The sequence below is a fragment of the Mustela lutreola genome, chromosome 1, assembly GCF_030435805.1.
Source record: "Mustela lutreola isolate mMusLut2 chromosome 1, mMusLut2.pri, whole genome shotgun sequence".
NCBI classification, from domain to species: Eukaryota; Metazoa; Chordata; class Mammalia; order Carnivora; family Mustelidae; genus Mustela; species Mustela lutreola.
Window position 1 is genome coordinate 263,449,854 of NC_081290.1, and position 26,603 is coordinate 263,476,456.

Sequence of the window (26,603 nt, forward strand, 5' to 3'; positions counted from 1 at the left end):
GCCCAGCTTTTAGGCAGAGAAGGGTACTAGAGTGTGAACAAAGAAGAGGCTCTTCTGCTGACTTTGGGGAAATTTCCATGAAGAAGGATTCTGAAGCTGCCCTCCAGGGAGGGTGGACAGCGAGAAGAGGAGAGAGAACGTTCCCCAGGTCAGATGGGAGGGGCTGTTGGGAATCCAGGTCAGAGGATTCACCCTGGAGAAAGGGAGGTTGATTTGGAGCATCCGCCTGTAATCCAGGCAGGGATAGTGGGGGCCTGAAGAGAGGAATCATGCATGCGTGCGAGCGTGCAAGTTTGTGTGTGTGTAGGGACAGTGGGGGTGGTGAAAAGAGGCGATTGCAAGAGGATCTTAAAAGTGGACATAAAGGGCACCTGGATGGCTCAGTGGGTTAAAGCCTCTGCCTTCAGCTCAGGCCATGATCTCAGGGTCCTGGGATCGAGTCCCACAGCAGGCTCTCTGCTTGGCAGGGAGCCTGCTTCCTTCTCTCTCTCTCTGCCTAACTCTCTGCCTACTTGTGATCTCTGCCTGTCAAATAAATAAATAAAATCTTAAAAAAAAAAAAGTGAACATAAAGCTTGCCTTGAAATTGGATGTGAATTGGAGGATAAGTTTGAACAAGAAGTTCGACTTTCAGCATTTGTTAAAACTAGAGGATTTTAGAGCTAGAAGGGTTCCCTTTCCCCACCCTGCACACACACACGCACATTTTAGATGAAAAGTGGAACCCAACATCTCGCCTAGAGGAGCACATCATGGTAATTCCAAGGTGTCAGGGCCATCAGTTGGATCTCTGGATCCTCGAGCTGGATCCCCAGTTTCTTCCCTGTTCCTTCCATTCAAACAAGAGGCCAACGCCAACCCTGGGTTTCAGCCCTGGGCACTCAGATAAACAGGAAGGCTTTTGCATTCCCAACCCGTCTCGGCCACGAGAACACCACTTTTAGGAAGAGAAACCCTTCCATCAGGCTTCCCAACTTCAGCACGACTGACATTCTGAAACTGAAATTCTTTGTTGTGGGTGACTGTCCCGTGCTGGAGCATTGCCACGATGTCCTCACCCCCTTCTCCCCACCCCCAGCCATGGGAACTAAAAATGTTTCTAGACGTTGCTGAATATCCTGGGCAGGAAGATGGTGACGGTCCAAACCCACTCCAGGCTGAGAACCATCACCTTGTAAGGGTGTGCTTGCAGAGAGTTCCAGCCCCGCACGGGCCCCAAACCACAAAATCTTAGAAGCCAAAGCTTTTAGATCGTTTGCTGGGGATGAAATGCTTTACATTTTGCAAGTAATCGTTAGGCGATTCGTTCATTCATTCCACAAATACGTATTGTTTATGTGTGCTGGGCGCTGTGGAAGTCCTTAGAGAGACAGGGGGTGCATGAGATGGCTTTAAAGGGTTTCTGGGCAAGATCAGGGATGCTGTGAAAATAAATGGAAGAGTCCCACAGCGAGGAGGAGAAGGGAGAGAAGCCAGGGGAGGCCATGGACAATCATGTGTGGATGGACAACAGGGAGAACATTCTGCTGCACAAAATCAGCCTAGAAACTGAGCCCCTGAGAGCCTGGGCTTTGAAGTCAGATGCACCTGTGACTGAACCTCAGCTTAGTGTGACTTGGGCAAATAATTTTCTTAACCTCAGTTTCCTTATCTGTAAAATGGAGATAATAACAATACTCAGCTCACGGTTGTTTTGAAGATTCCGTAAGATAACGTATGAGAAGCTCTTCGCACGGAGCTTGGGACTTGGTAAGCACTCAGGCTAGTGCTGTAGAAGCTTCTCTAATCATTGCTCCGCTTGCACTGTTTTATAATTAAGAACAAAGCCGTGCTCTAGGTAAAAGCAGATCCACCACCACCAAAGAGGGGTAAGACCTTGGGACAGTTCTTTCAGCCTCTGCCACCTGATTGTCCCCTATTTATGGCTGCTGGGTTGTATGGGTGCTTGGCTTTGAGGCTATTACTAAACCCTTCATTTTCTATATGCGCGAGAGCTCTGAGGTTGCCGAACGTGCCGCTTAAGAGATATTGGCTCATCGTGGAAATGAAAGCAAAGGTCATTTTTTCAAAGTTGGGCATGAGAGAATGCAGAATTCTGCACGTGAATTTGAAAGATTGCGTTGGTAAGCAGGGGACGATGATACCCACGAAGTGCTTAGAAATCGCCTTTGAACTTAGTAAGCAGCCTAGAAATACCTTCCACCACCACCACCATCCTCATTCTTATCATTATGTAGAACAAGGAAGGAATCAAATAGCTCCTGAAAGATTTTTGAGCTTCTGCACGCTACACTTACCAGCCAGGGGCAAGGAAAAGTGAAGAGCCGATTGGAAAAAAATCTCAAGTACATGGCTACGGCGGAGCGTCAGTGTTGGAAACCTCATGGAAATTTAGGAGGCGCTTGGGGGTTGGAGAATGCAGGGGCTTAGCTTGCGGGAAGTGGAAAGTGCCGCTTGGTGATGTTTGTTGCAAGCTTTGGATGTCCCGTGAATTTAAGATTCATCTGAATTTGTTCTTCATTGAAGTGAATCTTGGATGATCAGAGTATGGATCCCATAATTCTCTGAGACACTTAGGGAGACCCTCTGGGGAGGAAGTGCCATTCACCTCAACAGATTTCCAAACGGTGGATCTATTTTAAGGAAATATGGCCAAGAGAGGGATGTCTGAGAGCAGCAAGGAGGAACATAACCTTCAGAGCATAAACTAGCCCTTCTATTTGGTGTTATGGGAATGGGTCCTGCCAACGAAAACCCTCAGTCACCTCAGATTTACGAATTTTACATCAACAATGACTCACTTTTGTTGAGCGCGTACTACCTGCCAGGCTGTGCTCTAAGCACATTTCGTGGACATTCCCCAAGACTCTATGAGGTACTGCTGTGTTCCCATTTTACGGATATGGAAGCTGAGGCACAGCTTGCTTAAGGGATCCAGCCAGCCCATTCTGTGACCAAGAGGTGAATCATGCAGTCTGGCTCCAAAGCCCTTGCTCTTAACTACTGAACTTACAAATGGCCTTTTAACCCCTGACCTTGTTTAAGTATAAAAGTTTCCATATTATCAGGACGACTATCGCTATGAGGGAAGCATGGTTGCTGGCAAGGAGAAAGCCGTTTGATTTAGAAATAAGCACATCATTGACCTTGATTGGGTGGTTTCTGCAAAGCGCTGGGATGGCAGCCAGACAGCAAAGGCTTCCGGGCACCCAGGGAAGTGAGAAAAGGGAGGCCTGCTCTGGGAAGGCTTGTTTTTTTCCTTCTCCCCAAGGTGATGAATACACATTGTAAAGAAGGAAAGCGTGCTGATGGAGGGGAAGAGGGTGGAGATGCTGAAGCGGGAGGAAAGCTATTTCAGATTAACCTCTGGGAAGGACTGATGCTCTCGGGGCATGAGCAGAGGCTTTGAAGTCCAGCTCGGACTCCGAAGAGATGTTTTCGGCTTTACTTGTTAATGATCCCCTGATGAATCCGTGGTTAAATGTCCAGTAACCTACACTCACCCTGGCCTGAAAGCCCACATTCATCTGATGTGGAGGGTCCGTTATCTAATAGTTCGGAGAAGTGGGGTCTGTCTCAGAGCTGTCACTAGATAGCTATGTGTTCCTGGACAAATAAGTCACTTTTTTTTTTTTTTTAAAGATTTTATTTATTTATTTATTTATTTGAGAGAGATAGAGAGTGCACGAGCAGGAGGAGAGGTGGAGGCAGGGGGAGAAGCAGGGTCCTCCCTGAGCAGGGAGCCCAATGTGGGGCTTCATCCCAGGACCCTGGGGTCATGACCTGAGTTGAAGGCAGATGCTCAACGACTGAGCCACCCAGGTGCCATGCCCCTCCCTCTCCTGTCTTGACTCATAGTTTGGGCACCACTTTTTCTTTTTTTTTTTTTTTAATTTTTAAAGATTTTATGTATTTATTTGACAGAGAGAGGGAGAGAGAGTACAAGCAGGGGATGCGGTATGGAGACTAGCAGGCTCTCCCTGCTGAGCAGAGAGCCTGATGTGGGTCTCCCTTCCAGGACCCTGGGGTCTTGACCTGAGCTGAAAGCAGACACTTAGCTGACTGAGGCAACCAGGCGCCCCAAATAAGTCACTTCTTGTCTCTGAGCCTCAATTTCCCCATCTGTCAAGGGGCAGAGTTGAACTACAGATCCTGGGTCCCTGCACCGGCAGGAGGGTGAACTTCTAATATGAACAGAAAAATGTCCTGCCACTTTGGGCAAGAGATGCATTCCCCTGTCGTGTGATTTTGTTTGAGTCGGAGAGCAGCTGCAGTCACTTCTCTCTGTGCCGGAGAGGGAGGTAATTTGACCAGAATTGTAAATGGGTCTGCCTTATATTTGTAAATGTGTATAATGTTCCTTAAAATGGATTAATTGTTACCAGAAATCTGGCACCTGGATGGCTCAGTCAGGTGAGTGTCTGACTCTTGGTTTCAACTCAGGTCTTGATCTCAGGGTCGTGAGTTCAAGCCCGGCGCCGGGCTCCACACTGAGTGTGGAGCCTCCTTAAACAACAACAGCGACAACGTATGTCCTTTACCAGCCATGTACGCATGTGAGCCTCAGGCCATAGTGCTAGCTGGTTGCTGGAGAACAGAGCTTTGTCGTTTGGCTACGCTTATCCAGACGTTGGTGGTAGGATTGCAGATTGCGCTAAGAGCCTCGTTGTCGGGAAGGAGGACCAAAGGTTGTATTTGTGTGGCCAGCCATCTGTTGGTGACAGCATTTAATAGGTAGCATCTGCCCCAGCCACGAGAACTGTAACTCTGCAGATGCGCAGAGCGCCTACTATGTGCCAAGGCACCAAACAGGAAAAGGAATTTTCTTCGTATCAGTTTTGCTGATCAAAGCCCGTAACCACAATAAAAACACAAAACAGGAAACCATGGTTAGTGTCTGACTCTCTGGTGTGCAGCCATGTGGAACACAAGGGGTGCAGTGCCTCAGCTAGAGGTGTGTGTTTGTGTGTTTGTGTGTGTGTGTGTGTGTGTGTGTGTGTGGTCAGTATGGAATAAGAGGTTGAATAGGGTGGAAGGTTCTGCAGACACCCAGGGAAAAACCTGCACAATGACACCTTTCTCTCATTATGGATATGCTCTTATTCAAGATCACTTATACCTAGTGATCCGGCAGCTTAGACACACACACACACACACACACACACACACACACACACACACACTCTTACCTCTGTAGCACCTCGGTGTACACTGTGACCCTAAGCCAGCCCTTTGATTCAAGATGCAAGTAATAGGACACAGTAACAGTTCTCCAAGCGTGGTCTGGTGGCCTCCGAACTTGCCTCAGAAGCTGTGCAGTCACGACGGGGGCCCGGCTTGGAGTAACGCTCTGCTGTGGTCGCCCTGAAATGCCCGATACCTTTTGGACAAGGGACCCCACATTTTCAGTTGCACTGAAGCGATGTCTCTGGTCTTACGTATTTGAGAGCCTTCGTCATTTGAGAACACTGCCATGGGGTTCATGAGCTCCGAACTATGCAATACTAATACATCGATGACACGGGGCTCCCTTACTTGTCTTTTCTTTTCCCAGTCTTACTCAAGAGCACGGCGGAGTTTTCCAGCAACTGTAGGACATAGCTATTATAACCGAATGCAGAAACAGATAGGAGAATCCGGTTATTTTCTCTTAAGCCGGGCACTAAAAAGGTTGGCAGAAATGAAAAACAATGCTACTCTTCTCACTGCGTTTAGTTTGCTTTTGGAAGATAGAGTCAGTCTTCATAAAAATGCCATTTATGTTAACATGCGATGGGTGAATCCCAGTCTGAGGCTGAAGGAGAAGCTGGAACACCAACGTCCAAAGGTAGGAGGAGAGGGATGTCCCAGCTCAGGCAGAGAGCAGATTCACGCTACCTTTGCCTTCCGTTCTACACACCCTTCAAGGGACTGGGTGAGGCTCCCCCCCATTGGTGAAGATGATCTTCTCTACTAGGTGTACCAATTCAAAGGCTAATCCCTTCCAGACCACCCTCCCAGACACACCCAGAAACCTCTTACCAGCCATCTAGGCACTGCTTAGCCCAGTCAGGTTGGCACACAAAATTAACCATCACACTTGGTCATTTATGTCGGTAAATCTATGTCTATCAAAAAATGAGGCAAAGACACTATTTGTTCCTTACCCATGACCTTCTCAGAATTTCCCAAAGTGGCATCCGACGCACTTGCTTTCCTCCTTCATTAAAGTTTCAGGCTGGCTGATTCCTGGTCACACCTAGCCACTGGGGTGTCCCAAAATGGAATGGCTGCTTCAAGAGGCAGTGAACTTCTCTTCCATCTTTTCCCTCCAAGGGTCCAGGTAGAAGCCATTGTTGACCTTTGTTGACCTCCCTGTGGGTGCTGGAGAGGGGTCGGCATGAGGCAGAGAGTTGGGAATAGTGACCCCTGAGGTCTCTTAACCTTCTAGAATGGCAGATGAGAGTCCAAACTCACGGGTTGAGGTGATAACCAATGGGTCCATATCTTAAAAGGAAAGAGAGAGAGGGACATTCTGTCAGCACCAAAACAGTGGAATAGTCCCTGGAGATTTCAACCTTGCTCATGAGACTGGGGTTCCACCTGGAGCCCGAAGAGAACTTTCTCCCAGGGGTGTGTGCCAGGGAGAACCAGGACAGGGAAGTGGTCGGCAGAGTGGGAATGGGAATCGCGTGTTCTCATTCTTATGACTCTGACTCACTGAGATTGACATTTTTTTTTTTTTTTAAAAGATTTTATTTATTTATTTGAGAGAGAGAAATCACAAGTAGATGGAGAGGCAGGCAGAGAGAGAGAGAGAGAGGGAAGCAGGCTCCCTGCTGAGCAGAGAGCCCGATGTGGGACTCGATCCCAGGACCCTGAGATTATGACCTGAGCCGAAGGCAGCGGCTTAACCCACTGAGCCACCCAGGCGCCCAGAGATTGACATTTTTTTTTTTTTTTTTTTTTTTTTAGTCACTAATATCTCCCTTCCCTTTTGGGGGGCCTCTTTCCTTCGCTTTTAGCACCAAAGTCCTGACAGGCTTTCCCCCCCCACTTATCTTCTGAAAATCGATCTCATAAATGGATGTTGAGGTGCTTGGCTATACGTAGTTGAACACCTTACCCTTGGAAGAGAAACAAGGAAGTCCCGGAGACAACACCGTTACCCTTGAGGAACAAATCTCCTAAGCAGGAAAGGTTAGAGGCTGGGCAAACTGTACAGACATTTGGGGGAAAGAACATTTTCCTAGCCCTTCTCCAGCCATGCCTGCTGTTTCAAAGGGCTGATCAAGTGTGCCTGTCCTCCCTTCCTTCCGGCATCTGTCTTTCCTTCTTCATTCCCACTTCTCCTCTCCTGTTAAAGCCTCTGTGATACGTCAGGAATTGCTCAGGGTTTGGGATTTGGGGATAAGTAACAAGGCATCGTTGACTGCGTGACTGGTGAGTGGAGACAGGTGAGTTACACATGGAAGCAAGGCTCTGACTTGCTGGGGCCCCCGTGCTGGGGCCACCTGCCTGGGGTGCTGGGGAAGGATAAGCCCTTGACCCGGCTCATGGAAGCGGAGGTGGGTGTTTATCAGGTGCTTTAGACCCTGGGAGGTTAAGTAAGCTGCCCAAGGTCTCACTGGTATGTTGCTGGGCCAACCCTGAAACCTGCTTTCGCCTCCACAGCCTGCACTCTTGACAGGTGTGCGGCACCGCCGTTTCCCAGACCACCAGCAGCTCCGTGGGACCCAGCACTAGGGGAGGTGGAGGAAAAGAGTGGCCGGGAATGAGGCCCGCGGTCCAGGCCTCACTTAGCATCATCCCTTTAGTCGCAGGGATAAACAGAAAAGGGAGGCAGACATTGATGGGCCAGAGAAAAGTAAGGCCCAACACTTTGAGGCGCTGTTAACTTACATTCCTGTCCCAGGATAGTTACCATCCATTCACTGAGGCCCTGCCCTGCCCCTGGACGGACACCACTCCCACCGTCTGGAGCTCCTGTCCCGCCTCCTCACGGTGTAGCTGGGGACCGGCTTGCTGAGCTAGGCAGGATGCCCTGTGGCTGGTTCTGTCACTCCCACGGATGCTTCTCATCACTTCCTCGGAAGACCTTCTGTCTCTTCTAACAAATAACCGGACTCATCTTTTCTTTCCTCCTTTCCTTCCTCCTGCTCCCTCCATCCCTGCTTCCTCGCTCCAAACTCCTGCTCCCTCCATCAGAAGAGCTGCGAACTGAGCCCAGGGCAGGTTTCCTGCCTTGGGGAGAACAGGGTCCAGCAACTAGAGGAGCCAAGTAAGCAGAAGGTGACCCATCTCCGCCGCAGGGGTTTCGTCCCCTTGACCTGCCTGACGCTGGCTGAGAGCTTACTTTCCCCTGCCGTGGCAGCCGAGGAGGATGGCCCACCCCTCCCACAGGAATGCAAGGAAACAATCAGTGATTAATTTCCAGTGGGACGAACAGGAACCCACTCAGCCAGGAAATCTAAATTGAACAGTGATTAAGTCATTCAAGCTCCCTGGCCCCATTAATTTCCAGACCTAGGACGATTCTGTGTTCCTGTTTGCAGCCATCCTCGCCCCCTGCTAGTGGGAAGATGTCTCACTTTTAAAGACCATTTATTTATTTATTTGACAGAGAGAAAGAGACGGCAGCAGAGCAGGAACACAAGCCTGGGGAGTAGGGGAGGGAGAAGCAGGCTCCCCGCCAAGCACGGAGCCCAATGGGGGGCTCGATCCCAGGACCCTAGGATCATGACCTGAACCGAAGGCAGATGCCCAACCGCCTGAGCCACCCAAGCAACTCGGGTGTCTCACTTTTAAATGAGGTGCCCGCTTGCTCTCAGCAGACAGCACTCCGTGGTTCAGCCCAAGGACTAGGGAGCCCGACTCTCATGGTTTGGATCCCATCTCTGTCACCTGCTCGGTGGGCAAGTCTCCCATCTATGGATACAATGCCTCTGTTTGCTCATCTATGAAGCGGGGATAACAGTTGGACCCGCCTCGTGCTGTTGAATCCTGGCGGTATGAGAGTTAAATGAGTTGATACTTGGGATGTGCTTAGAACGATGCAAACACTTTTATGGGTCAAAAGTAATGAAATAAATGTATTTAATGATCCAGCTTCAGGTGCTCTGTCTTTCCTTTCCTTCAGGACATCCGTCATCGGACATAGGGAACAGATTTAGGAAAAGAGGCTAAGAGCAGGGAGTTGAGGGTGAAATTGCTTCAGTTCAGATCCTCTTTCCACCACTTAATTTGGGGGGGGGGGGTCACCTAGTCTCCCTGCCCCTCAATTTCCTCATCTGTAAAACGGGGGTTATAATGGCACCGATTTCCCGGGAGTCATGGAAACAAGTTGGGTCAAGTTCTTAGTGTTGTAGATGGGATTGGGAGGGAGACAAACCATAAGTGACTCTTAATCTCACAAAACAAACTGAGGGTTGCTGGGGGGAGGGGGGTGGGGTTATGGACACTGGGGACGGTATGTGCTCTGGTGAGTGCTGTGAAGTGTGTAAACCTGGCGATTCACAGACCTGCACCCCTGTGGATAAAAATACATTATATGTTTATAAAAAAAAAATAATAAATAAATAAAAGTTCTTAGTGTTGTGCCTGGCACATAGTAAGTGCTCAACGAATTTTGGCTGTTATTGGGGTGCCTGGGCAGCTCAGTCAGTTAAGTGTCTGCCTTCAGCTCAGGTCCTGATCCCAGGATCCTGGGACTGAGGACCACATCAGGGTCCCTGCTTGGCGGGAAGCCTGCTTCTCCCTCTCCCACTCTCCCTGCTATTGTTCTGTGTGTGTGGTATGTGTGTGTGTGTGTGTCTGTCAAATAAATAAATAAAATCTTTCAAAAAAATTTTTTTAGCTGTGATTATCAGGTAACCTCCTAAAGTGCCTATAAATGCACCAATTTCTTTTTTTTTTCTTCTTCTTTTTTTTTTTTTAATGCACCAATTTCTGTTGCACCAACTACAGTAAGGCCAGAGCTGACACCCTGAGCAAGTGTGGCTAGAGGTTCAAGCCAGCTCCTAGAGGCCGGCTGTATGCTGGTTAGCAAAAACACAGCAGCTTGGCGAGGTGTGGAAGATCTCAGCCACGCTACCTCCGAGTCCTGCCTCTCCTGCTTGCAAGAGGTGTGACGTTGGGCAAGTTACCATCTACAAACCTCAATCTGTTTCCTTCCTCCCTCCCTTCCTTCCGTTAATAAATATTTATTGAGTGTCTCCTCAGCAGAGGCACGGTGCTGGGTTCTGGGTGCTTCCCCCATGGACAGGTCAGTGGTGCAACTGAGGCAGACTGGCGGGAGGAAATGAGTGCCTGTCTGGCTGAGGGCCCAGCAGGGGTGGGGGGTGGCAGGGGGCCTGATACCCAGCATGTCCGCAGCTGACATGGCTGCTCATGCTAATTTCCCAGCAGAGGTCCTTAGTTCACATCTGTCTCTGCTCTCACCATCGTCTCTTAGGAGGAAGGTGACTGGTTCTCCACTCTTTTCTCCAGCCCAGATGAGATGCTTAAGCAGGTCGGGGAATGATCGTTCAAGGTTACTTGTTTTGTTTCAGCAGTGGAAAGTCAAGCAAGGATATTTTTTTCCCTGTAAATTTGGATACTATCAGTAGATTAGTCATCCAAGAAATTAAAAATCGGAAAGCAGAGTCTACCAAGTAGACTCAATTAAGATCCTGCCTTGATCTTATTTGATCCCGGGCCTTCTTCAAAGCAAATTTGGCAAGCAGGCACTTCTGCCTAGGATAGCATCACCCTCCTCGTGTCCTGTGGAGCACCATACCCTCAAACGTTGATAGTATTCCATGAAAAGAAATTAAATGATTGAGTTTCTTTCCCGCAGACCACCTCCAAGTTCTTGATATACTGATGCCTGTTACGCCATTGTATGGAGTACTTCCCCCAATTATTTGGCTAAGGAGCCTTTCTCCAGCAACAGTAACTACGTCTTCTGGTATCACCCTTGCTCAGAAGACAGCCTAAGAGTCGCCCATCCTCAAGATCTAAGCTAGACGTCATTGATGGAAGCCATGCCGAAACACCCAAACTCTAGTAAATGAATATTGTACTTAGGAGGAGAAATAGAACAGACGTGGTGAGTAATGGGCTGGTCTGTGCTCCTATCAAGCCAGAACTGCCCCCACTTAATGTTAGAGAATGAACAGGGAGTTCTTTGTGAAAGGTGGCCATCCACTTGCCAGCTTGGCTCATCTTGACTGCAGGGGACATTCAAGGACTGCTGGGTACTGCTGTCCTAGGGGACAGGGCATCTTTCCTCCATCCGCTTTCTGCTGCTGCAGAAATCTCCTTATTTCCCATGTCCAGCACAAACCCTCCCTGCAGTTGGTGGTGTGAATGAGAATATTTATCTTCCCCAAACAGCTATGCAACTTCCTCTCCCTCATTCAGGAGGTCAAGTTGACTAAGGGGAGGGAAGCACTTACAATGGGAAATAAAACCTTGGGGTTATTTTTACTTCTGACAAGTGTGTGACCTTGAGAAAGGACTAAACCACCCCTGTGAGCCTGGATTTCTTCCTCTGTAAAATGGGAGTAATCATAGCATCTATGTCCGAGTGTCTGAGATGGGAGATACTGCGTTCAAAACACCTGACATGGTGTCAATACATCGTATGTTTATGTTAATTGAAGTTGTTGTTGTTATTGATTCCATATTTGTGTTTTCCTGTGTGTGTGTGTGAGAGAGAGAGAGAGAGAGAACAACAAGAAGGAGGAGGGGGAGCAGGGGGAGGAGGGGGAAGAGGAAGAGGTAGAAGGGAAGGGAGAGGAAAGAATGTGCAATGCTTTGGGTGTAATGAGGATTCCATCTTGCAAAGATTGGCTTACAATGGAAAATGAATAAATTTCCTACCAATGCTGACTCTTTCACCTAAAGAGATCATTTACCAATGTGATTCTAAGAAGAGTCCTAGAAACCAATATTACTGACAATAGATTAACTAGTATCTTAATTTGTACATCAGGCTCTGGAGAATCTAGTTACTATGCGTCAATACCAATACCAAAAAGCTCACTTTGCACAGAATGCTCCTTGAGGGTATATCATGGTACCCAGGACACCATACTCATAGATAGGACTGCGTGGGCAGTTCTGACTCTGAGGAACGTGGCCTAGATTGTCCCAAGGGATTTTTCATCAGACCTCTTGACCATAGCCTAGATGAACTGTGCTGGCCAGGACTCTTTCTCTGTCTTTCTCTCCCTGTCTCTTTCTTTCTCCTCTTCCCGTCACTTCCCTTTCCTCTGTTGCTCTCACCTCCCCCTCAGACAGGAATGAATAAGCATAAACACATTTTTGTTTATTGCATTTGCCTCTGTACATATCCAACACAGACTACTATCTTACATTGTTATAGTAATGCGATTAGACTTTGTTTTACCTGTTTTCAACGTGGGGAGGGTCTGAATGTCATGGTTTTGTTTTGTTTTGTTTTGTTTACTGATTTAAGGTTTTATTTATTTGACAGACAGAGATCACAAGTAGGCAGAGAGGCAGGCAGAGAGAGAGAGGAGAAAGCAGGCTCCCTGCTGAGCAGAGAGCCTGATGCGGGGCTTGATCCCAGGACCCTGGGATCATGACCTGAGCCGAAGGCAGAAGCTTTAACCCACTGAGCCACCCAGGTGCCCCTGAATGTCATGTTTTAAGATTGCCATGTTCTTGGTTGAAATCTCCCTTACATTCAGCAGTATTTTTAACACGATGGTAGGTTTGTGTTATGGTTATATAATAAACATTTGAATATAAAGAAAGGATAAAACATACACGAACCAAATTGGGAACTGAAGACAATCCTTGGCTTTACCATCAAAAAATCGGGATTATTTATCTAGGAAAACAAACACTATGAACAACAAACACACAATGTTTGAATGTGACGCTTCATTACTTTTCTCTGGCCACTCAACAGATTGTACAATAGTGTGGCAAGCACTATATACACTCTTCACAGAACTCTCATAAATCTCATATAGATCTTACAAAATCCCTTAACCAACTTGTGTCTGCAACATGGATTCCCACAGATCAAGGAACTGCCCCTTGAATAGTACCAAAGTCTAGGCTTCTTCCCCACAAGGAAACACTTCTTGACTGCAAAGCTTGGCTTATAATAGGATGACTGTGCTGATCAAGACGTGTCGCCAAGGACAGCCTTACCCGCGCCCTGTACCCTGTACCCCACTATCTCAAATGAAAAGGCAGGGCCCTCTCAGGGAACCAAGGACAAGCTGGGTTTCATGGGAGCTGGGGCCAGGAAGAAGCTCCTCACCACGCTCCCCCACCTCCCTCTGTCCGTGTGTGTCTGTGTGTGCATATGTTCATGCTGGTGCAACTCTTCTATTGGGTTGTCCTCATGATCTGAAGACTCATTCATCCATTCCTTCAACAAGTATTTATTGAGTTCCTATGCGGCGTGGAGATCACGGGCAACCTTGACAGTGGTTTCCTCAGAAAGGAGAGGAGAAAGCCTGACTGGAGAGGGCCAAAGAAAGAAAAAGAGAATGAGCAATAAGGGCAATGAATATGGAAAACTCTTTCAAGGTATTCTGCTCTATGTAAACCAACATGGTGGGAGCAGTGACAGGGCATTCCACAACCCCCTGCACCCCCAAAAAGAGGAGGCATGTGGGGGATGGGATTTGGTGCACAACGGAGTGCTTAGCCTCAGATTCAGCCCTGGCAGCTCATCTCCAGCAACAGGAGGAGGCAGAGCATGGAAGCAGACTCTGGCAGGTGGATAGGCACAGCAGTGGCAGCGTACAAGTCATAGCTCTGCTGTTATAACAAATACTGCAGGCTGGGAACCTAAACAACAGACCTCATTTTCTCATGGGTGTGGAGGCTAGGAGATCCAAGATAAAGGTACTGGCAGATTTAGTTCTTGGTGAAGACCCTTTCCACAGCTTGCAGATGCCCCCTCCCATGACTTTTCCTTGGTTGAGAAAGACAGAGACAGACAGAGATTAACGATCTTGTTTCTCTTTCTCTTTTGGTAAGGGCACTCATCCCATCATGAGTGCCCTATCCTCATGACCTCATTTAACCCTAATCACCTTACAAAAAGCCCACCTCCAAATACCATCACACTGGGGACAAAGGGTTCAATGTATAAATGTGGGGGGGAGACAAACCTTGAGTCCTTAGCATTATGGAAATTTTGTTCCTATGTTCTCAAAGGAGCAAAGGTTCTCAGATGAGAGTGAGGATGCGTGAGAAAGTTTGGGATTGTTGGAGACAGTGGGACAGTGACTAGAGACATCTGGTGTGCGTCCTGAGTGGCACTGGAACCCAAGAGGGTGGTGAGTGCGGATTCAAAGTGAAATCAGGGAGTGTGGTTGGGTGTGTTTCTCCAGGCATGTTTAAACTGACGCAGGCACCAAGGAGAAGGAGAATCGGCCTGGAAAACCTTGACCTAGCAAAGTAGATCCAATGTAGTGAGAAATCGCAAGGGAGTGTAGGGAGCATGAAAGGAAGTTAATATGATAATAGAATCTACTCTGGCTGAGGAGGGAAGGGAGGGATGACAAGCCATGAAAGGTAATGGATTTCAGGCTTTTCAGAATTCTGGGAGTCAGGGTACTGGAGAGGTGAACTGCAAAGTTAGGGAGTGGGAGAAGGTAGCTATAGGAAATGACAAAGTCAAGGCTGACCAAGAGAGTGAGTGACTGCGGTAGACTGGAGAACAAGGTCACTGGAGCAGAGGTCAAAGAATGGAGCTGCCAGGACATTGGAAGGATTTTGTCTATGAATATTGAAATCATCAGGAATTGCAACAGGAACAGTAGCTAAGGCAGTGACCATGAACGGGGGGACTTAAAGAGAGGAGAAAAACCCAAGAGCCTGCAATGACCACAACAAGGAGGGGAAGTGAGTTGACTCATCTGATGGTTTGATGGGGATTTTTAGGAAGAGACAGGGATAGAAGGAGTGTTGGAGAAAACCCACCACCTTTTGAGAGGATTGGGGGGAAGGAGAGGTCCTCAGGGAAGAACACAGGTGCCATTAGAACAGTGACTCTCAAAGTGTAGTTTAGGAACCCCAGGGAGTCTCTGAGACCCTGTCACAGATCCACAAGTCAAAAACTTCAAAGTAAGACTACAGTATTATTTGTCTTTTCACTTTCATTCTCTCACAAGTACACAGTGGAATTTTCCAGAGGCTACATGATGTATGATAACACCACAGATTGAATGCAGAAGTGGATACGAGAGTCCAGCTGCCTTCTATTAAGCCAGAAGTTAAAGAGATTTGCAGAAATGCAAAACAACTCCATTCTTCCTGTGACTTTGAAAAAAAAAAAAAACACCATTAGTTTCCATAAAATATTTGATGGCTTTATTAGTTATTTTAAAGCTAGTAAATTAATTTTCATGTTCAGTTTCAAATCCAGTATATCTAGATAGATATAACCCACCCACAAAAGTACTTTGGAGTCCTCAATGATTTCTAAGAGTGTCGACTGAAGGTTCCAGAGCACATGGCAGAAGGTTCTGGGGAGCAGGGAAGGGCTAGGAGACAGTTCAGAAATGGGAATGGAAATGGCCATGTGGTGATGATAGTCTGGAGGATTAAGGGTAACCTTGATCCCTGGCTTCTTGTATTGATGGGCAGAGACAGAGATGAAGACCATAGGGAGGCCAGTTCTGAGTACTTGAAGACAGAGGGTAGTGATGAATCTGAGTCTGAGTGCCGCCAGAAAGCCAGGAGTACACCAAGCCAGCTCTTGCTGGGATAGACATGGCACCAGGGGACCACCATCTTACATAGTATTTGAATCCTTAAAGGGTAGTCTGACTGGTGCTTCTCACCTGCTCTTCTGTCAGGTGCCCCTTCCCAAGACCAGCCATCTGTCATAAGTTGTAGGATGGTTCACTGCCCTGTTCTGCAAAATCTGGAAGAGAGGGTATGTTGGCTGGAAAAGAGGGTATGGTATGGGCAGGCATTCTCGAATGCCTGCTACAATGGCCAAGGAAAATGAAAGAATTTTTTGAGAACACCTTTGAGTATTTATTTGGAATGTTTTCCATTCGGTTTTGCCTGAAGGTGCAGAGCTGGATTGAGCATGTGCTGATCTTACATTGTGACACCAAAAATTGGGGTACATGGTTTGCTATGAACGTCTTCCATTGCCTCTGGATGAAAAAGGTCTTCTGAGAGATGGATCAGGAAATACAATGTCGGCATCTTTGGATGTGGCAGTGGTGAGCGGGTTGACGTATATACAGTCAGATTCTTATGTCAGTGAAGAAAGTCTGGAGATGGATCTGCACCCATGGTTGGTTGGTGGAGGAGCTGGCCCAAAGAATCTTTAGCTCAAGCCTATCATTTGCCCAGTTGCAGAAGATACTGTTCACACTGTAATTCCAGTGACTGCTGTCCGTTGTAGTGTGTGAGGCAGAGCACGGACACGAGAACCTTCCCTGTACTTGTCAAAATCTAACTTTGGCAGTGTTCACCTAACATCTGATCATAGTCTCAACATGGGAATGTATTGCATGCAAAAATGTTTAAGTCTTCCAACCAGATCAACACAATTCCATAATCACAGGAAAGTAAAAGAGCTTGCAAATATAAACATTCAGTGAATAAAAAATAAAAATTTTAAAAGTGTGTTTAAATGTGCCACCTTTGGAGAATGAGCTCAAACGAGCATTTACTTCTCCTACCCCATCCCACTGAATGGTGAATAGGGACATAAATCAATTTCCCTCTTCATTGGATAATGCCCATCAGCCTTCAAAACATGTCTTACTCATTATCACCCATTTAAAAGTAATCAAACCATCACATCAACACACTTTCTCTTAACTCTGGATCCCCCTGAGGTACAGCCCCATTTCTCTGCTCCTCTTCATGGCAGAACTCTTTGAAAGAGTTTAGTATTCCCTGTCTCCTTCTCTCCAACTCTTTCTCCCTTCAGCCCTCTGATGTGATTTCCTCCCACACCACTCCACTGAAAGGACCCATATCAAGGTCACCAATGTGGCTTTGTCAAAGAAAAGTTAATTCTCTGTTCCCATTTCACTTTTTGACAGCATTGGACATCCTTGGCCAAGCCTTCCTTCCCAGTACATCTTCTTCTCTAGGGCTCCCTTTGACTTTGCCGTCTCATTAGCATCTCATTGTTTTCCATTCCTCTGCTGGTTACTCTTCTTTTATTAGACTCCTCTATTCTTCCTGGCTTCTCCTCTCTGTCCATACTCATTCCCCAAAGCATCGCACATAGTCCTTTGGTTTTTAGGATCATTTATATACACCGAGAGTTCTCAAATTTATCCATCCCTCAAACCATCTCATATACGCAAATGTCTATATGGACATCTCTGCTTGGCTCTCACCCAGGCATTTCAAACTCCACGAAGCTACCATAGAACTAAGGATTCTCCTTCTGACTGCACTCTCCATCTGTCTCTCCTACCTTAGTGAATGACACCACTTTCCACCTTGCTGCTCAAAAAACACCATGATGCCTATCCTTCCTCATGTGGCCAACCCATCAGAAAGTTTCATCACCTCTAATTCCATGCTTGACAAATATAATTGCTCCACACTGAATCCAAGCATCATCTCTTCTTGGTCTACTGAGGCCACCTCCTCAAAGGGACTGCCCTCACTTTTGCTCTTCTTCTAGTCCATCTGCCACCCATCCACCAGATCACGTTATGATTTCTCCAAATCCCTCTGATGATGTCCCACTGTGGCCAAACTCTTACCCTGACTTACCAGGTCCTATGGGATCTGACCCCAATTTATTTCTTGACCTCCTCTTGTTCCTTTTCCCAACTGGCTTCTATGCTTCCACCATAATGGTTTTCTTCTCATCTCTTTCACTTGCCAAGCTTCTTCCTGACTCAAGGTCTCTGTATTGGCCAGGTCTTCTGTTTGGAACATCCCTCTGTTGCTATAGATTCTTCTTTTCATTTAAATTTCAGTGCCAAAGCTACCCTGGCTGAGAGGCCATCCCGGATGACCCTGGATAAAGCTCTTTTCTTCCCCATGGTCACTCTAGCACTCCATAGCCTCCTCGCAACAAAGGCCAGTCCTCAAAATGATCTCCTCTGTGTGTTCATTTGTATGTTTATTGTTGCTTGCTGTGCCTTGATGGTAGAGATGGTCTTGTTCACTGGCATCCCTAGTACTTGGTACTAACAAGTGACCTGTCAGTACCTATCAACTAACAGACCAACTTGGAACTGTGGGAAGGAATAGTTGAAATCTGGATTCCCGGGGAAAATTCGGGTAGGATTGCTAAGTTCTTTTCACTCTTAAGATGCGCTCATTCAAGTCATTCTCAAAATACGATCTCAAAATAATGACCAGCCCCTTTCAAATAGAGGCCAGATACTTCTCCATACCGAAGTAAAAAACGAGACCAACAACCACCATACCAGGAACATGTCATTTTGGCCGAGGAAAGGTTGAAGAGGACAAAAATAATTTTTTGCATCATCCAAAATTTTTCAAAGAACAAACTTCCGGTTCCTCGGTTTGTTCGCTGTGCAAGTTAAAAAGAGGACAGGAGGGCGCCTGGGTGGCTTAGTGGGTTAAAGCCTCTGCCTTCGGCTCAGGTCATGATCCCAGGGTCCTGGGATCGAGCCCCACATCGGGCTCTCTGCTCAGCGGGGAGTCTGCTTCCTCCTCTCTCTCTGCCTGCCTCTCTGCCTACTTGTGATCTCTGTCTGTCAAATAAATAAATAAAATCTTAAAAAAAAAAAAAGAGGACAGGAGGGCAAGGGTTTTTTTTCATCTGTGCATGACGTCTTCCTGCTCTATCAAAGGTCACTGATTTTACATCCTGGTGTTAGATCAGATTCTGAGCTTATTTCTCAAATGGTCCTGTTTTATGGATGGTGCAGAGCCGTGGATGTATACTGAGCGCTTACGCAAGTTCTGTGTCTAGATTGGTATTTATTATGAGTAACTACATTAACTTATTTTATGACCAGAGCTCGGAGAACCTGAAAAACTGTTTCTTCTACTGCTGCACGCGCTTAGGGGACCTGCCTGTGCTCACAAACTCTGTGCCCGGCATTAGCAAGGGATCTTGGATTTCCAGGACCTCCATCTTCCCATCTGCAAAAAGGAGAAAACATATGAAAATAGATGATGCTTTTCTTCATTGGAACGCCTGTAAGACATTGTATGAGATGTCAAAGTATTACAGAAGGAGGTCCAAACTTGAACGCCCAAAGTTAGCACGTACTTGTTTTACTACGGATTCTCAAGGCATTCAGTACTAGGATATTGTAAATTCATGTGATTTTAATTATCATTCAGAGACAGATGCAGTTAATCCTACCAAGAGGGGGCATCGTGTAGTACAGGAGGGCTGAACCGGTATCAGGGATCTCTGCCTTATCCTTCTTTGGACAAGTCACCTCGCCCTTTCTTTTCTTTTTCTTTCTTTCTTTCTTTCTTTCTTTCTTTCTTTTTTTTTTTTTTTTAAGATTTTATTTATTTATTTGACAGAGAGAGACAGCAAGAGAGGGAACACAAGCAAGGAGAGTGGGAAAGGGAGAAGCAGGCTTTCCTTCGAGCAGGGAGCCCGATGTGGGACTTGATCCCAAGACCCTGGAATCATGACCTGAACCGAAGGCAGACGCCCAGCAATGGAGCCACCCAGGTGCCCTGCCTTGCCCTTTCTGAACTTGGTCTGGCTAGACTTTGGGGACAGGAATGAGTGATGAAGATGGGGTGGGCGGGCATTGTTATGGGAACAAAGGAAAAGGAGAACAGCACACCTCCAGGAAGAACAGAAACTGGATGGTGGTTTTGATCCCAGGGCAGCCCCTAGGGGGCCTCTGTGTCTCCCTGTCTAGCTGCCCACTTGCCTTCGTATCTCTGCCAGTTTCCTTTATTTCAGCAGTGTGCACGTCAGGCCATGTCAAGCAAGGTTTTGTTGGAAGGAAAGGTTCTCTTGCTGGGGAGAAAATGATCCAAACCCATGCCATTCTCTTGCATTATGTCTGCTTCCTCGTGGCTCTGGCCCATCCTACCTAGGTGCCAGCATCCCTTCTCTAGCCTCACCCAGGGAAGTGGGGTCAAGCAGTGATTGAGACTGTGGCAAACTGAAACCTCCTGGCCCTGTCTAGACAGAGATGGGCTCCAGCACTTGTGCTCCGTGGCTGGGCGGGCTTGCAGAGTAAACAGCGCCACGCCTTTCAGATTTGTCAGTGCCAGCTGAAAATCCACATTTTTGCATGAAGTGTTTTGATCCTTACATAGTGGCGAGTAATTTAAAAAGTGTTGATACTGTGGGGTTCAAAAAATATGCCTGTAATCTACATCTAGCTGGTCCATAGATGATGCAGCTACTAGAATCGAGAGTTTAGATAAAGTCGTGACCTCTCAGCATCTGTTCTGGATACTAGCTCTGTGTGCGTGCAGCTGTGTGTGTCTGCATTCCTGAAAGGGATTCTGATTGGCCCAGTATACCTTTTCTGGGCCACAGTTGGTCACAGAGGTTTGTTACAGAGTTTGGCGGCATTTGGTTTGGTACCTGCCCTTGATCTTAAAAGGGCTGCCTAAGGCCTGCCTTTTCAGCAGGGACCTTGGTTCAGCCACCTTCCATTCCACAGGCTGGGGCCATGGCAAGCTGCATACCTGATAGGTCTTCCAAAGAACTACAGTTTTCATCTCTGTAAACAAAAGTGTAAATAGAATGATCTGTATTGGTTTCTCCTAATAAAATTCTGTTTCTTAAGGAAAGGCAATGTTCCATTGGCATTTAGATAGAGTTTTGGTAAAAATGTGAGTGGTGACAAGTATAAGATACTGGTAGTAATGGTTCTTAGAAGCTCTAATTCGATTTACACCAAATGTTGGCTACTTCTCATTTTAAGAAAACTCAGGTTACAAAACTCACAACTCCTAGGTTTAGAAGAGATTTTTAACCTCTTTAAACCTCCCTTCTAGTTCTTGAATACTCTTTTATGGCTTCCCCACCAAGCTGGCATCACCTACATTGAGGGTACTTCTCTTTACTACAGAGCACACTTCTTCCAGAGGGAGCCTCTTTCATCCTTGGATAGGCCTAATGATTAAGGTTTCTTTTCTTTTCTTTTTTTTTTTTTTAGGATTTTATTTATTTATTAGATAGAGAGAGAGAAAAAAAAAAACACAAGCAGGAGGAGCAGCAGTCAGAGGCAAGAGAGAGAAGCAGGCTCCCCGCTGAGCAGGGAGCTCCATGTGGGGCTCAATCGCAGGACCCTGGGATCATGACCTCAGCCTAAGGCAGACCCCTAACCAACCGTCCAGGCACCCCTTAAGTTTTTGTTTTCTTATTGCACAATGCCCAACCCATCTCACCAGCACAGTTTCAATTTGCTGAATGAATCCATTCTCAGCGACTGCATGGACTGGCGGGGAGCCGGGGTAGGGGTGGGGGCGGGCTCTGGGAAAGATATTTACTAGGTGTAAACTATGTGTCAGGTACTGTTCTAGGATCTTGAATGGTATCAGTGAACAGAACAAACTCATGTTCCTATAGAGTTGATGTCTTGGCCCTGGAAGTAGGAGGTGGTGGGAGATACATTTTCCCAAAAAATGTAAATTCTATGATACGCCACAAGGTGATCAATGCAATGGACAAAAGGAAAAGTAGAGTCTAGAGAGGGGGATTGGGAGGGAGGAAGGAGCTACAACTTGAAACAAAATAGGGTGGGCCTCCCTAGATGAAGGGGTTCGAATGAGTGTGCCCAGGCGTTCCTAGCTTCCCGCAGCTCTGCAGAAATGGCTCCTTTTTTACTGTCCTGAACTTAGAGATGATAATAGTAGTAATAATGGCTTAGTTTCTGTTGAAATCTGACAGAGATCCTAAGCGCTTTCTTTATTTGAATTCATTACATTCTCCTAGTGCCCCTGAGGTCACTCCTACTTTTATCCCCATTTTCACAGGAGTCAACAGAGGCATAGCAGAGCTAACTAACTTGGCTAATATCTGGCAGCTAGTAAAAGGAGGAAGTGGGATTCAAACTTTGGCCTCTGGCTCTAGGCTTTGGCTCTTCAGACCTCCCCATAGCTGCCTCGAGGACATCCCTCACGTCCCTGGCCCTCATGTTTTCCTTTCCCAGGCACGTGCCTGGAATCTGGAGCTTCTCCATGAGTGTGATTTCTGGGATGAGATTTAAAGTCTTTTCAGTACCCTGGGGTTTGTACTGAGAATTGGTTAATATCATTGGACAAGCGGGGCTGGGGGAGCTTCATCAACCCCCCCCCCCTTTAGCCCCCCCTCCCTTGGGCATACCCTGAACAGCAATCCTTGCTTACATAGGTCTTGTAAGGTCACGGTGATCAAAATAAACATTTCCCCCCTCAGTTTTGACATAAAAAGACACATCTTTTCTTCAGCAAATGTCACTGTGGTTTCAAAGCCTAAGTGTGATGTCTGAGCGGGCAGCATTTTAAAAGTATTTCCTGCTCAACCATAGGGTGAAATTATACAAGCCAGTGAGTCCTGAAAACAGCTGCCTCAAATTCTTAACCACCTGCAAAAAAAAAAATAATTTTACGTTGTTTTTAATTTTGAGATTGGGGGTTTTCTGTTGTTTCAAACTCTGAGGGGCCCTCCAATTCACTAAACCTTCAGCTGGAAAGAGAATTTGGGAGCTTGAAAAATGTTTTGCGAATCTGAAGGAGAGACTTCACTGGAATTGTATTTTCATTAATGCGCTTGAAACAACTGTTCCTGGAAACGGCCTGGGGACTGTTCCTTGAAACAAGGGCGAAAGTCCCAGGCTCTCGGGGACTCTGGTGAGCCTCAGAAACAGTCCCATGGCTTCTTGGTACAGTTTCCCTTGGTAGGGGGACGTGGTGGAGATCCCTCGGTGGAGGTTAGAGGGGGACCTCCTCTTGTGTGAGCTCTCTCGACCTGTTGCATCCTCCCAGGCTTTTCAAGTTAAGAGTTGGATTTCCTGAAATTGTTGATCTGGATGAAAGTGCAGGCGCCCCCTCCCCCTCTCCCCTCCCCAGCCGAGTGAGAGTCGCTGCAGGGGAGGAGGAGGAGGAGGAGGGGTTGAGGTGGGGTGGGGTGGGGTGGGGGCCGCGGGAGAGAAACTAAAGCGATGAGCACCGGACAGGAAAAGTGGGAGGAGGAGGAGGAGGAGAAGGAGGGGGAGGAGGCGGCCTTGAGAGGAGAGGAGGGAAACGTGTCACCAGCCCGGCTCGGGGAGCTCCGCGGCCGCGGCGTTCGTGGACCGGCGCTGGCGGTCGGGAGGCTGGACTAGACCCCGCAGAGGCCGGCGCTGCGCGGGGAGGGAGGAGGGAGAGCTGGGCAGCGCGCTGCAGGAGAGCGATCCAGATCCTCGTTGCTCGCCGGTGAGAAAACTTTCTCGGGAAGACCGGAAACTTTGTCCTAGGCGCGCCGTCTCGGGCGGAGGCGAGCTGCGGGTGTGCGCAACTCGAGGTGACTCAGCCCCGGGACCCCAAGGGGGTGAGTGGGGAAGTCCCGGGGAGGGGCTGGAGTTGTACGCCCGGCGACCGCACGGGATTGAGCACGAAATCACCGTGCACTCCAGGCACGGACTGGCGGGGCACGAGCCGGGGCGGGGGCTTAGGGAAAGCGTCACATTTGGGGGCAACCGGATGGGGACCCCAGCACGGTGCAGGATCCTCGGATCGCACGCAGCAGGAGGACGGAGGCGAGCGGACTGGCGCCCCCCGGGTTGGGGCGGGGGAGAAAGCCGTGCTGCTTAGCGCGGGATGGGGGGATGCCGCCGACCGCGGGACCCAGGCTGTGCCAGGAGACTAAAGAAGAAAGTTTGCTTGTTTGCTTCCCTCGTTCTCCCTGGGCCCGAGGCGGCAAATCTGTAAGAGCTGCCGCGGCTGGAGCGCGGGCGATCGGGCGCCCCGAGACTGCCCATCTTTTCCTGCCGTCCCCCTATTTGCAGAGACAGGCGTGGGAGGGAGGGCAGGGAGGCCAGCCGCTTTGTCCCGCGCTCCGCTGGGCTCCGCCGCCTGGGGCGGGCCGGGGCGCAGCCCTCGAGACACCCGGCCGGGGCGGGCGGCTATTCGGCGCCGGCGGCACCCGGGTTCAGCTGCGGCTTTCCCGCCCGCCCTCCATTTGGCGAGGCGTTCGTCTGCGCGCCTGCTGTGCGCACGCCGGGGGCCCTCCGCGCACAGGGGGCTCTCCGGATCCCCCCACCCCGCGCCCCGCCACTCTCGCGGCTGCGACCCTCCCTTCCCGGCCCTCGGCCCCTGTTCCTGAGGGCGGGCGCCCCGGGCCACATCAGGCGGTATGCTTGCAAACTGTGCCTCAGCAATCAGCCCTGGGGTGCCTCCCTGGTAGACAACAGGGTTCTGACCCTGCCCCTGCCCTCGGTCACATGCCGCCGCCTCTTCCTCCGCGGGGCCGGGAGCCCGCGTTTTGTTTGTCAGCAGTAAGGCGGGGAGTATTTATAGACCGCGCTGCAGTCCTGCGGTGTGTAAGGTTTCAATTACTGCGATGCGCCCCACAGGACGCAAGGCTCACGCGCGGCCGCTCAGAGGCACGTCTGCTCCCGAGACCCGCACGTTCAACGCTCTGGGCGGGTCCTCGGGCATCCCTGCCGGGGCGGGGTTCTGGAACCTGTTGTCCCCGGGATCCGTGCAAAATGGCCCACGCAAAGGACCAAAGCGGTCAAGGGCGCTAACAGCCCTTACTGCCCCTCCAAAGGCTGCTCGTTGATCAAGCCTCGAACACTGCTTCTTTTGGAGTTCCCTTTGGTGACCCTGACCACCGTGTGTTGCTGTCCTGACATTTCATTGGTCTACGCGGTGCACAAAGTCCCCGGTGCTGAGCTCTGGTAAATTGCTCTCTGCTGGAAGGCGCTGTTCTTGACATCCTGAAGCAGCAAGTGGGTCAGGAGGGGAAATGGGGCTTGCAGAGGCTAATTTAGAAACGGTTTCAATGTAAGCCTCTGTTGAGGTTCCCGGTACTATCGAGAAAGGTGCGGTGGGCTGTCCTCTCTGTGGAACCTGGCCGCAGGGCTGAGCCCTTTTAACCCACCGAAGGTGCATTCCAGAGCCTATTCTATAGCAGATAAAGGGAACAATGCTTGAGTGGTCCACAAAATTGTCTTTGGTTTCTACAACACCAACCACTGTCCTTTCTGTATCTTACCGATGCTTCTAACAGCCTGAACCATCAATAGTGTAAAAAAAAAAAAAAAAACCTTAGAAATGAGCTGGTCCAACTGTCTTACTGCTCCAAGGCTTAGTTTAGACTACCTTGTTTCTTAAGGAGGAGACCTCATTTCTTTCAGATGCAGAGGCTCATGGATATTTATTTTTGGGGGGCGAGATTTCAATAATGATTGTTATTTGAACATTATAAAAATAGGCCTTTATTTAGAAAAGGAGGAAGAGGGGGGCAAACACTCCTTGAGCTTTACTATGTCTTAAACTTGGCTCTGATTGACATTGATAATGGAACAAAATCTGCAGGGAAACAGCAATGAGGTAGGTACCGTTATATCCCCACCACTATAATGAGGAGCCCACAGAGGCTTTGGACAAACCATTGAAGTGGTTTGTTCCAAGTCACACACACAGGAGTGGAGCCGAGGAAGGGGTTTGGATCAGTTACTCCAGGCCTCTAGTGGGAGCCGGTCCTGGAGAACTTTCCCTTCAGTTTTTTGTTTCTCAGTTGTTGGCTAGATCATCTTATAGTCTAGTCATTTGGTGGCTTCTTCTTTCTTATTTTTTCTCTATGTCACATAGTAGCACAGAATGGCTCAATTATTGAAGGAAAAAACAATCTTAATCTTGTATTTAGAAAACTGTTACTCTGGTAACCTGAAGATTTCATGCTGGTAGTCCAGACCTAAATGTCATCATCCTCAGTTTGCTTACAGACGGTGTAGGTGCAAGATTTAAACCATTTATCTGTAGAAAATGGAATTATTAGGACTTTGTGGATTCTTGGATGATTTTTCTACCCTCATGACTCCTGTGGTCATTCCTTTTGCAGAGCCCTTGTACAAGGTCAAGTGTACTGAAATCTTTCTTGAATTGCAGCCTTTTTCCTTCTGATGGTTTTTGCAGAGCTAGGCCAATACAGAATTTATTTGAGAAGTAGGGTGTGAGCTTCTCTGAGAGATCCTTACTCTGTTTAATGTTTGTCATTAAAGTTTGTTCTCTAGAGCTGCCTCCTCTGTATGCAGATGTTCGAAGTAATGCTTAGAGACCATATCATTCGTTAACAAGTCAGTGTGAATATCTTTGTTGCTGAAGGTTAAGAATACAGTATTTTGGGGATTTTGTGCTGGATTAGGGATTTGGGAACAGAGGGAGTGATATCCTGATAAGCAGAAGGCAAGGGAGCTAGGAAGGAGGTTGGGAGTGTAAATGACGCCAAGCGATGATGAGACATCAGAGGTGAACTTGAGTTAATGATGATTTTTCTCAGGGACCGGGAGCCAAGGTTTACTTTGAAACTTACACATGTAAAACAAACAAGCCAAGGTATTTCTTGGGCAGCTTTTATGAGCCAGGTACAGCCATGGTGATGTCATTTGAGCCTCTCAGCGATCTGACCAGGTGAATATTTTTTTCCCTATTTGAAGGTGTGAAAAGAGACACTCAGAGAGTTCAGTTCCTTTCCTGACGGAAGAGCCAATAACTTAAGCACCTTG

At 48.1% G+C, this 26,603-nt stretch overlaps 1 protein-coding gene across 7 annotated transcripts in view; it reads left to right on the forward strand.

Moving 5' to 3' along the window:
* Positions 1–26,603, forward strand: part of PRR5L (proline rich 5 like) — a 146,112-nt gene that overhangs the window by 51,387 nt on the left and 68,122 nt on the right. The window contains exon 1 of one of the 7 annotated variants that reach the window (XM_059139946.1): positions 23,171–23,307. The exons of 1 other annotated variant lie outside the window; for it this stretch is intronic. The gene's annotated coding sequence lies outside the window, so the exon portion shown is untranslated. Of the gene's footprint in view, positions 1–23,170; positions 23,423–23,514; positions 23,799–26,603 lie in introns of those variants that run through there. 5 more of the 7 variants (XM_059139961.1, XM_059139971.1, XM_059139953.1 and 2 more) reach the window with 5 other exon arrangements.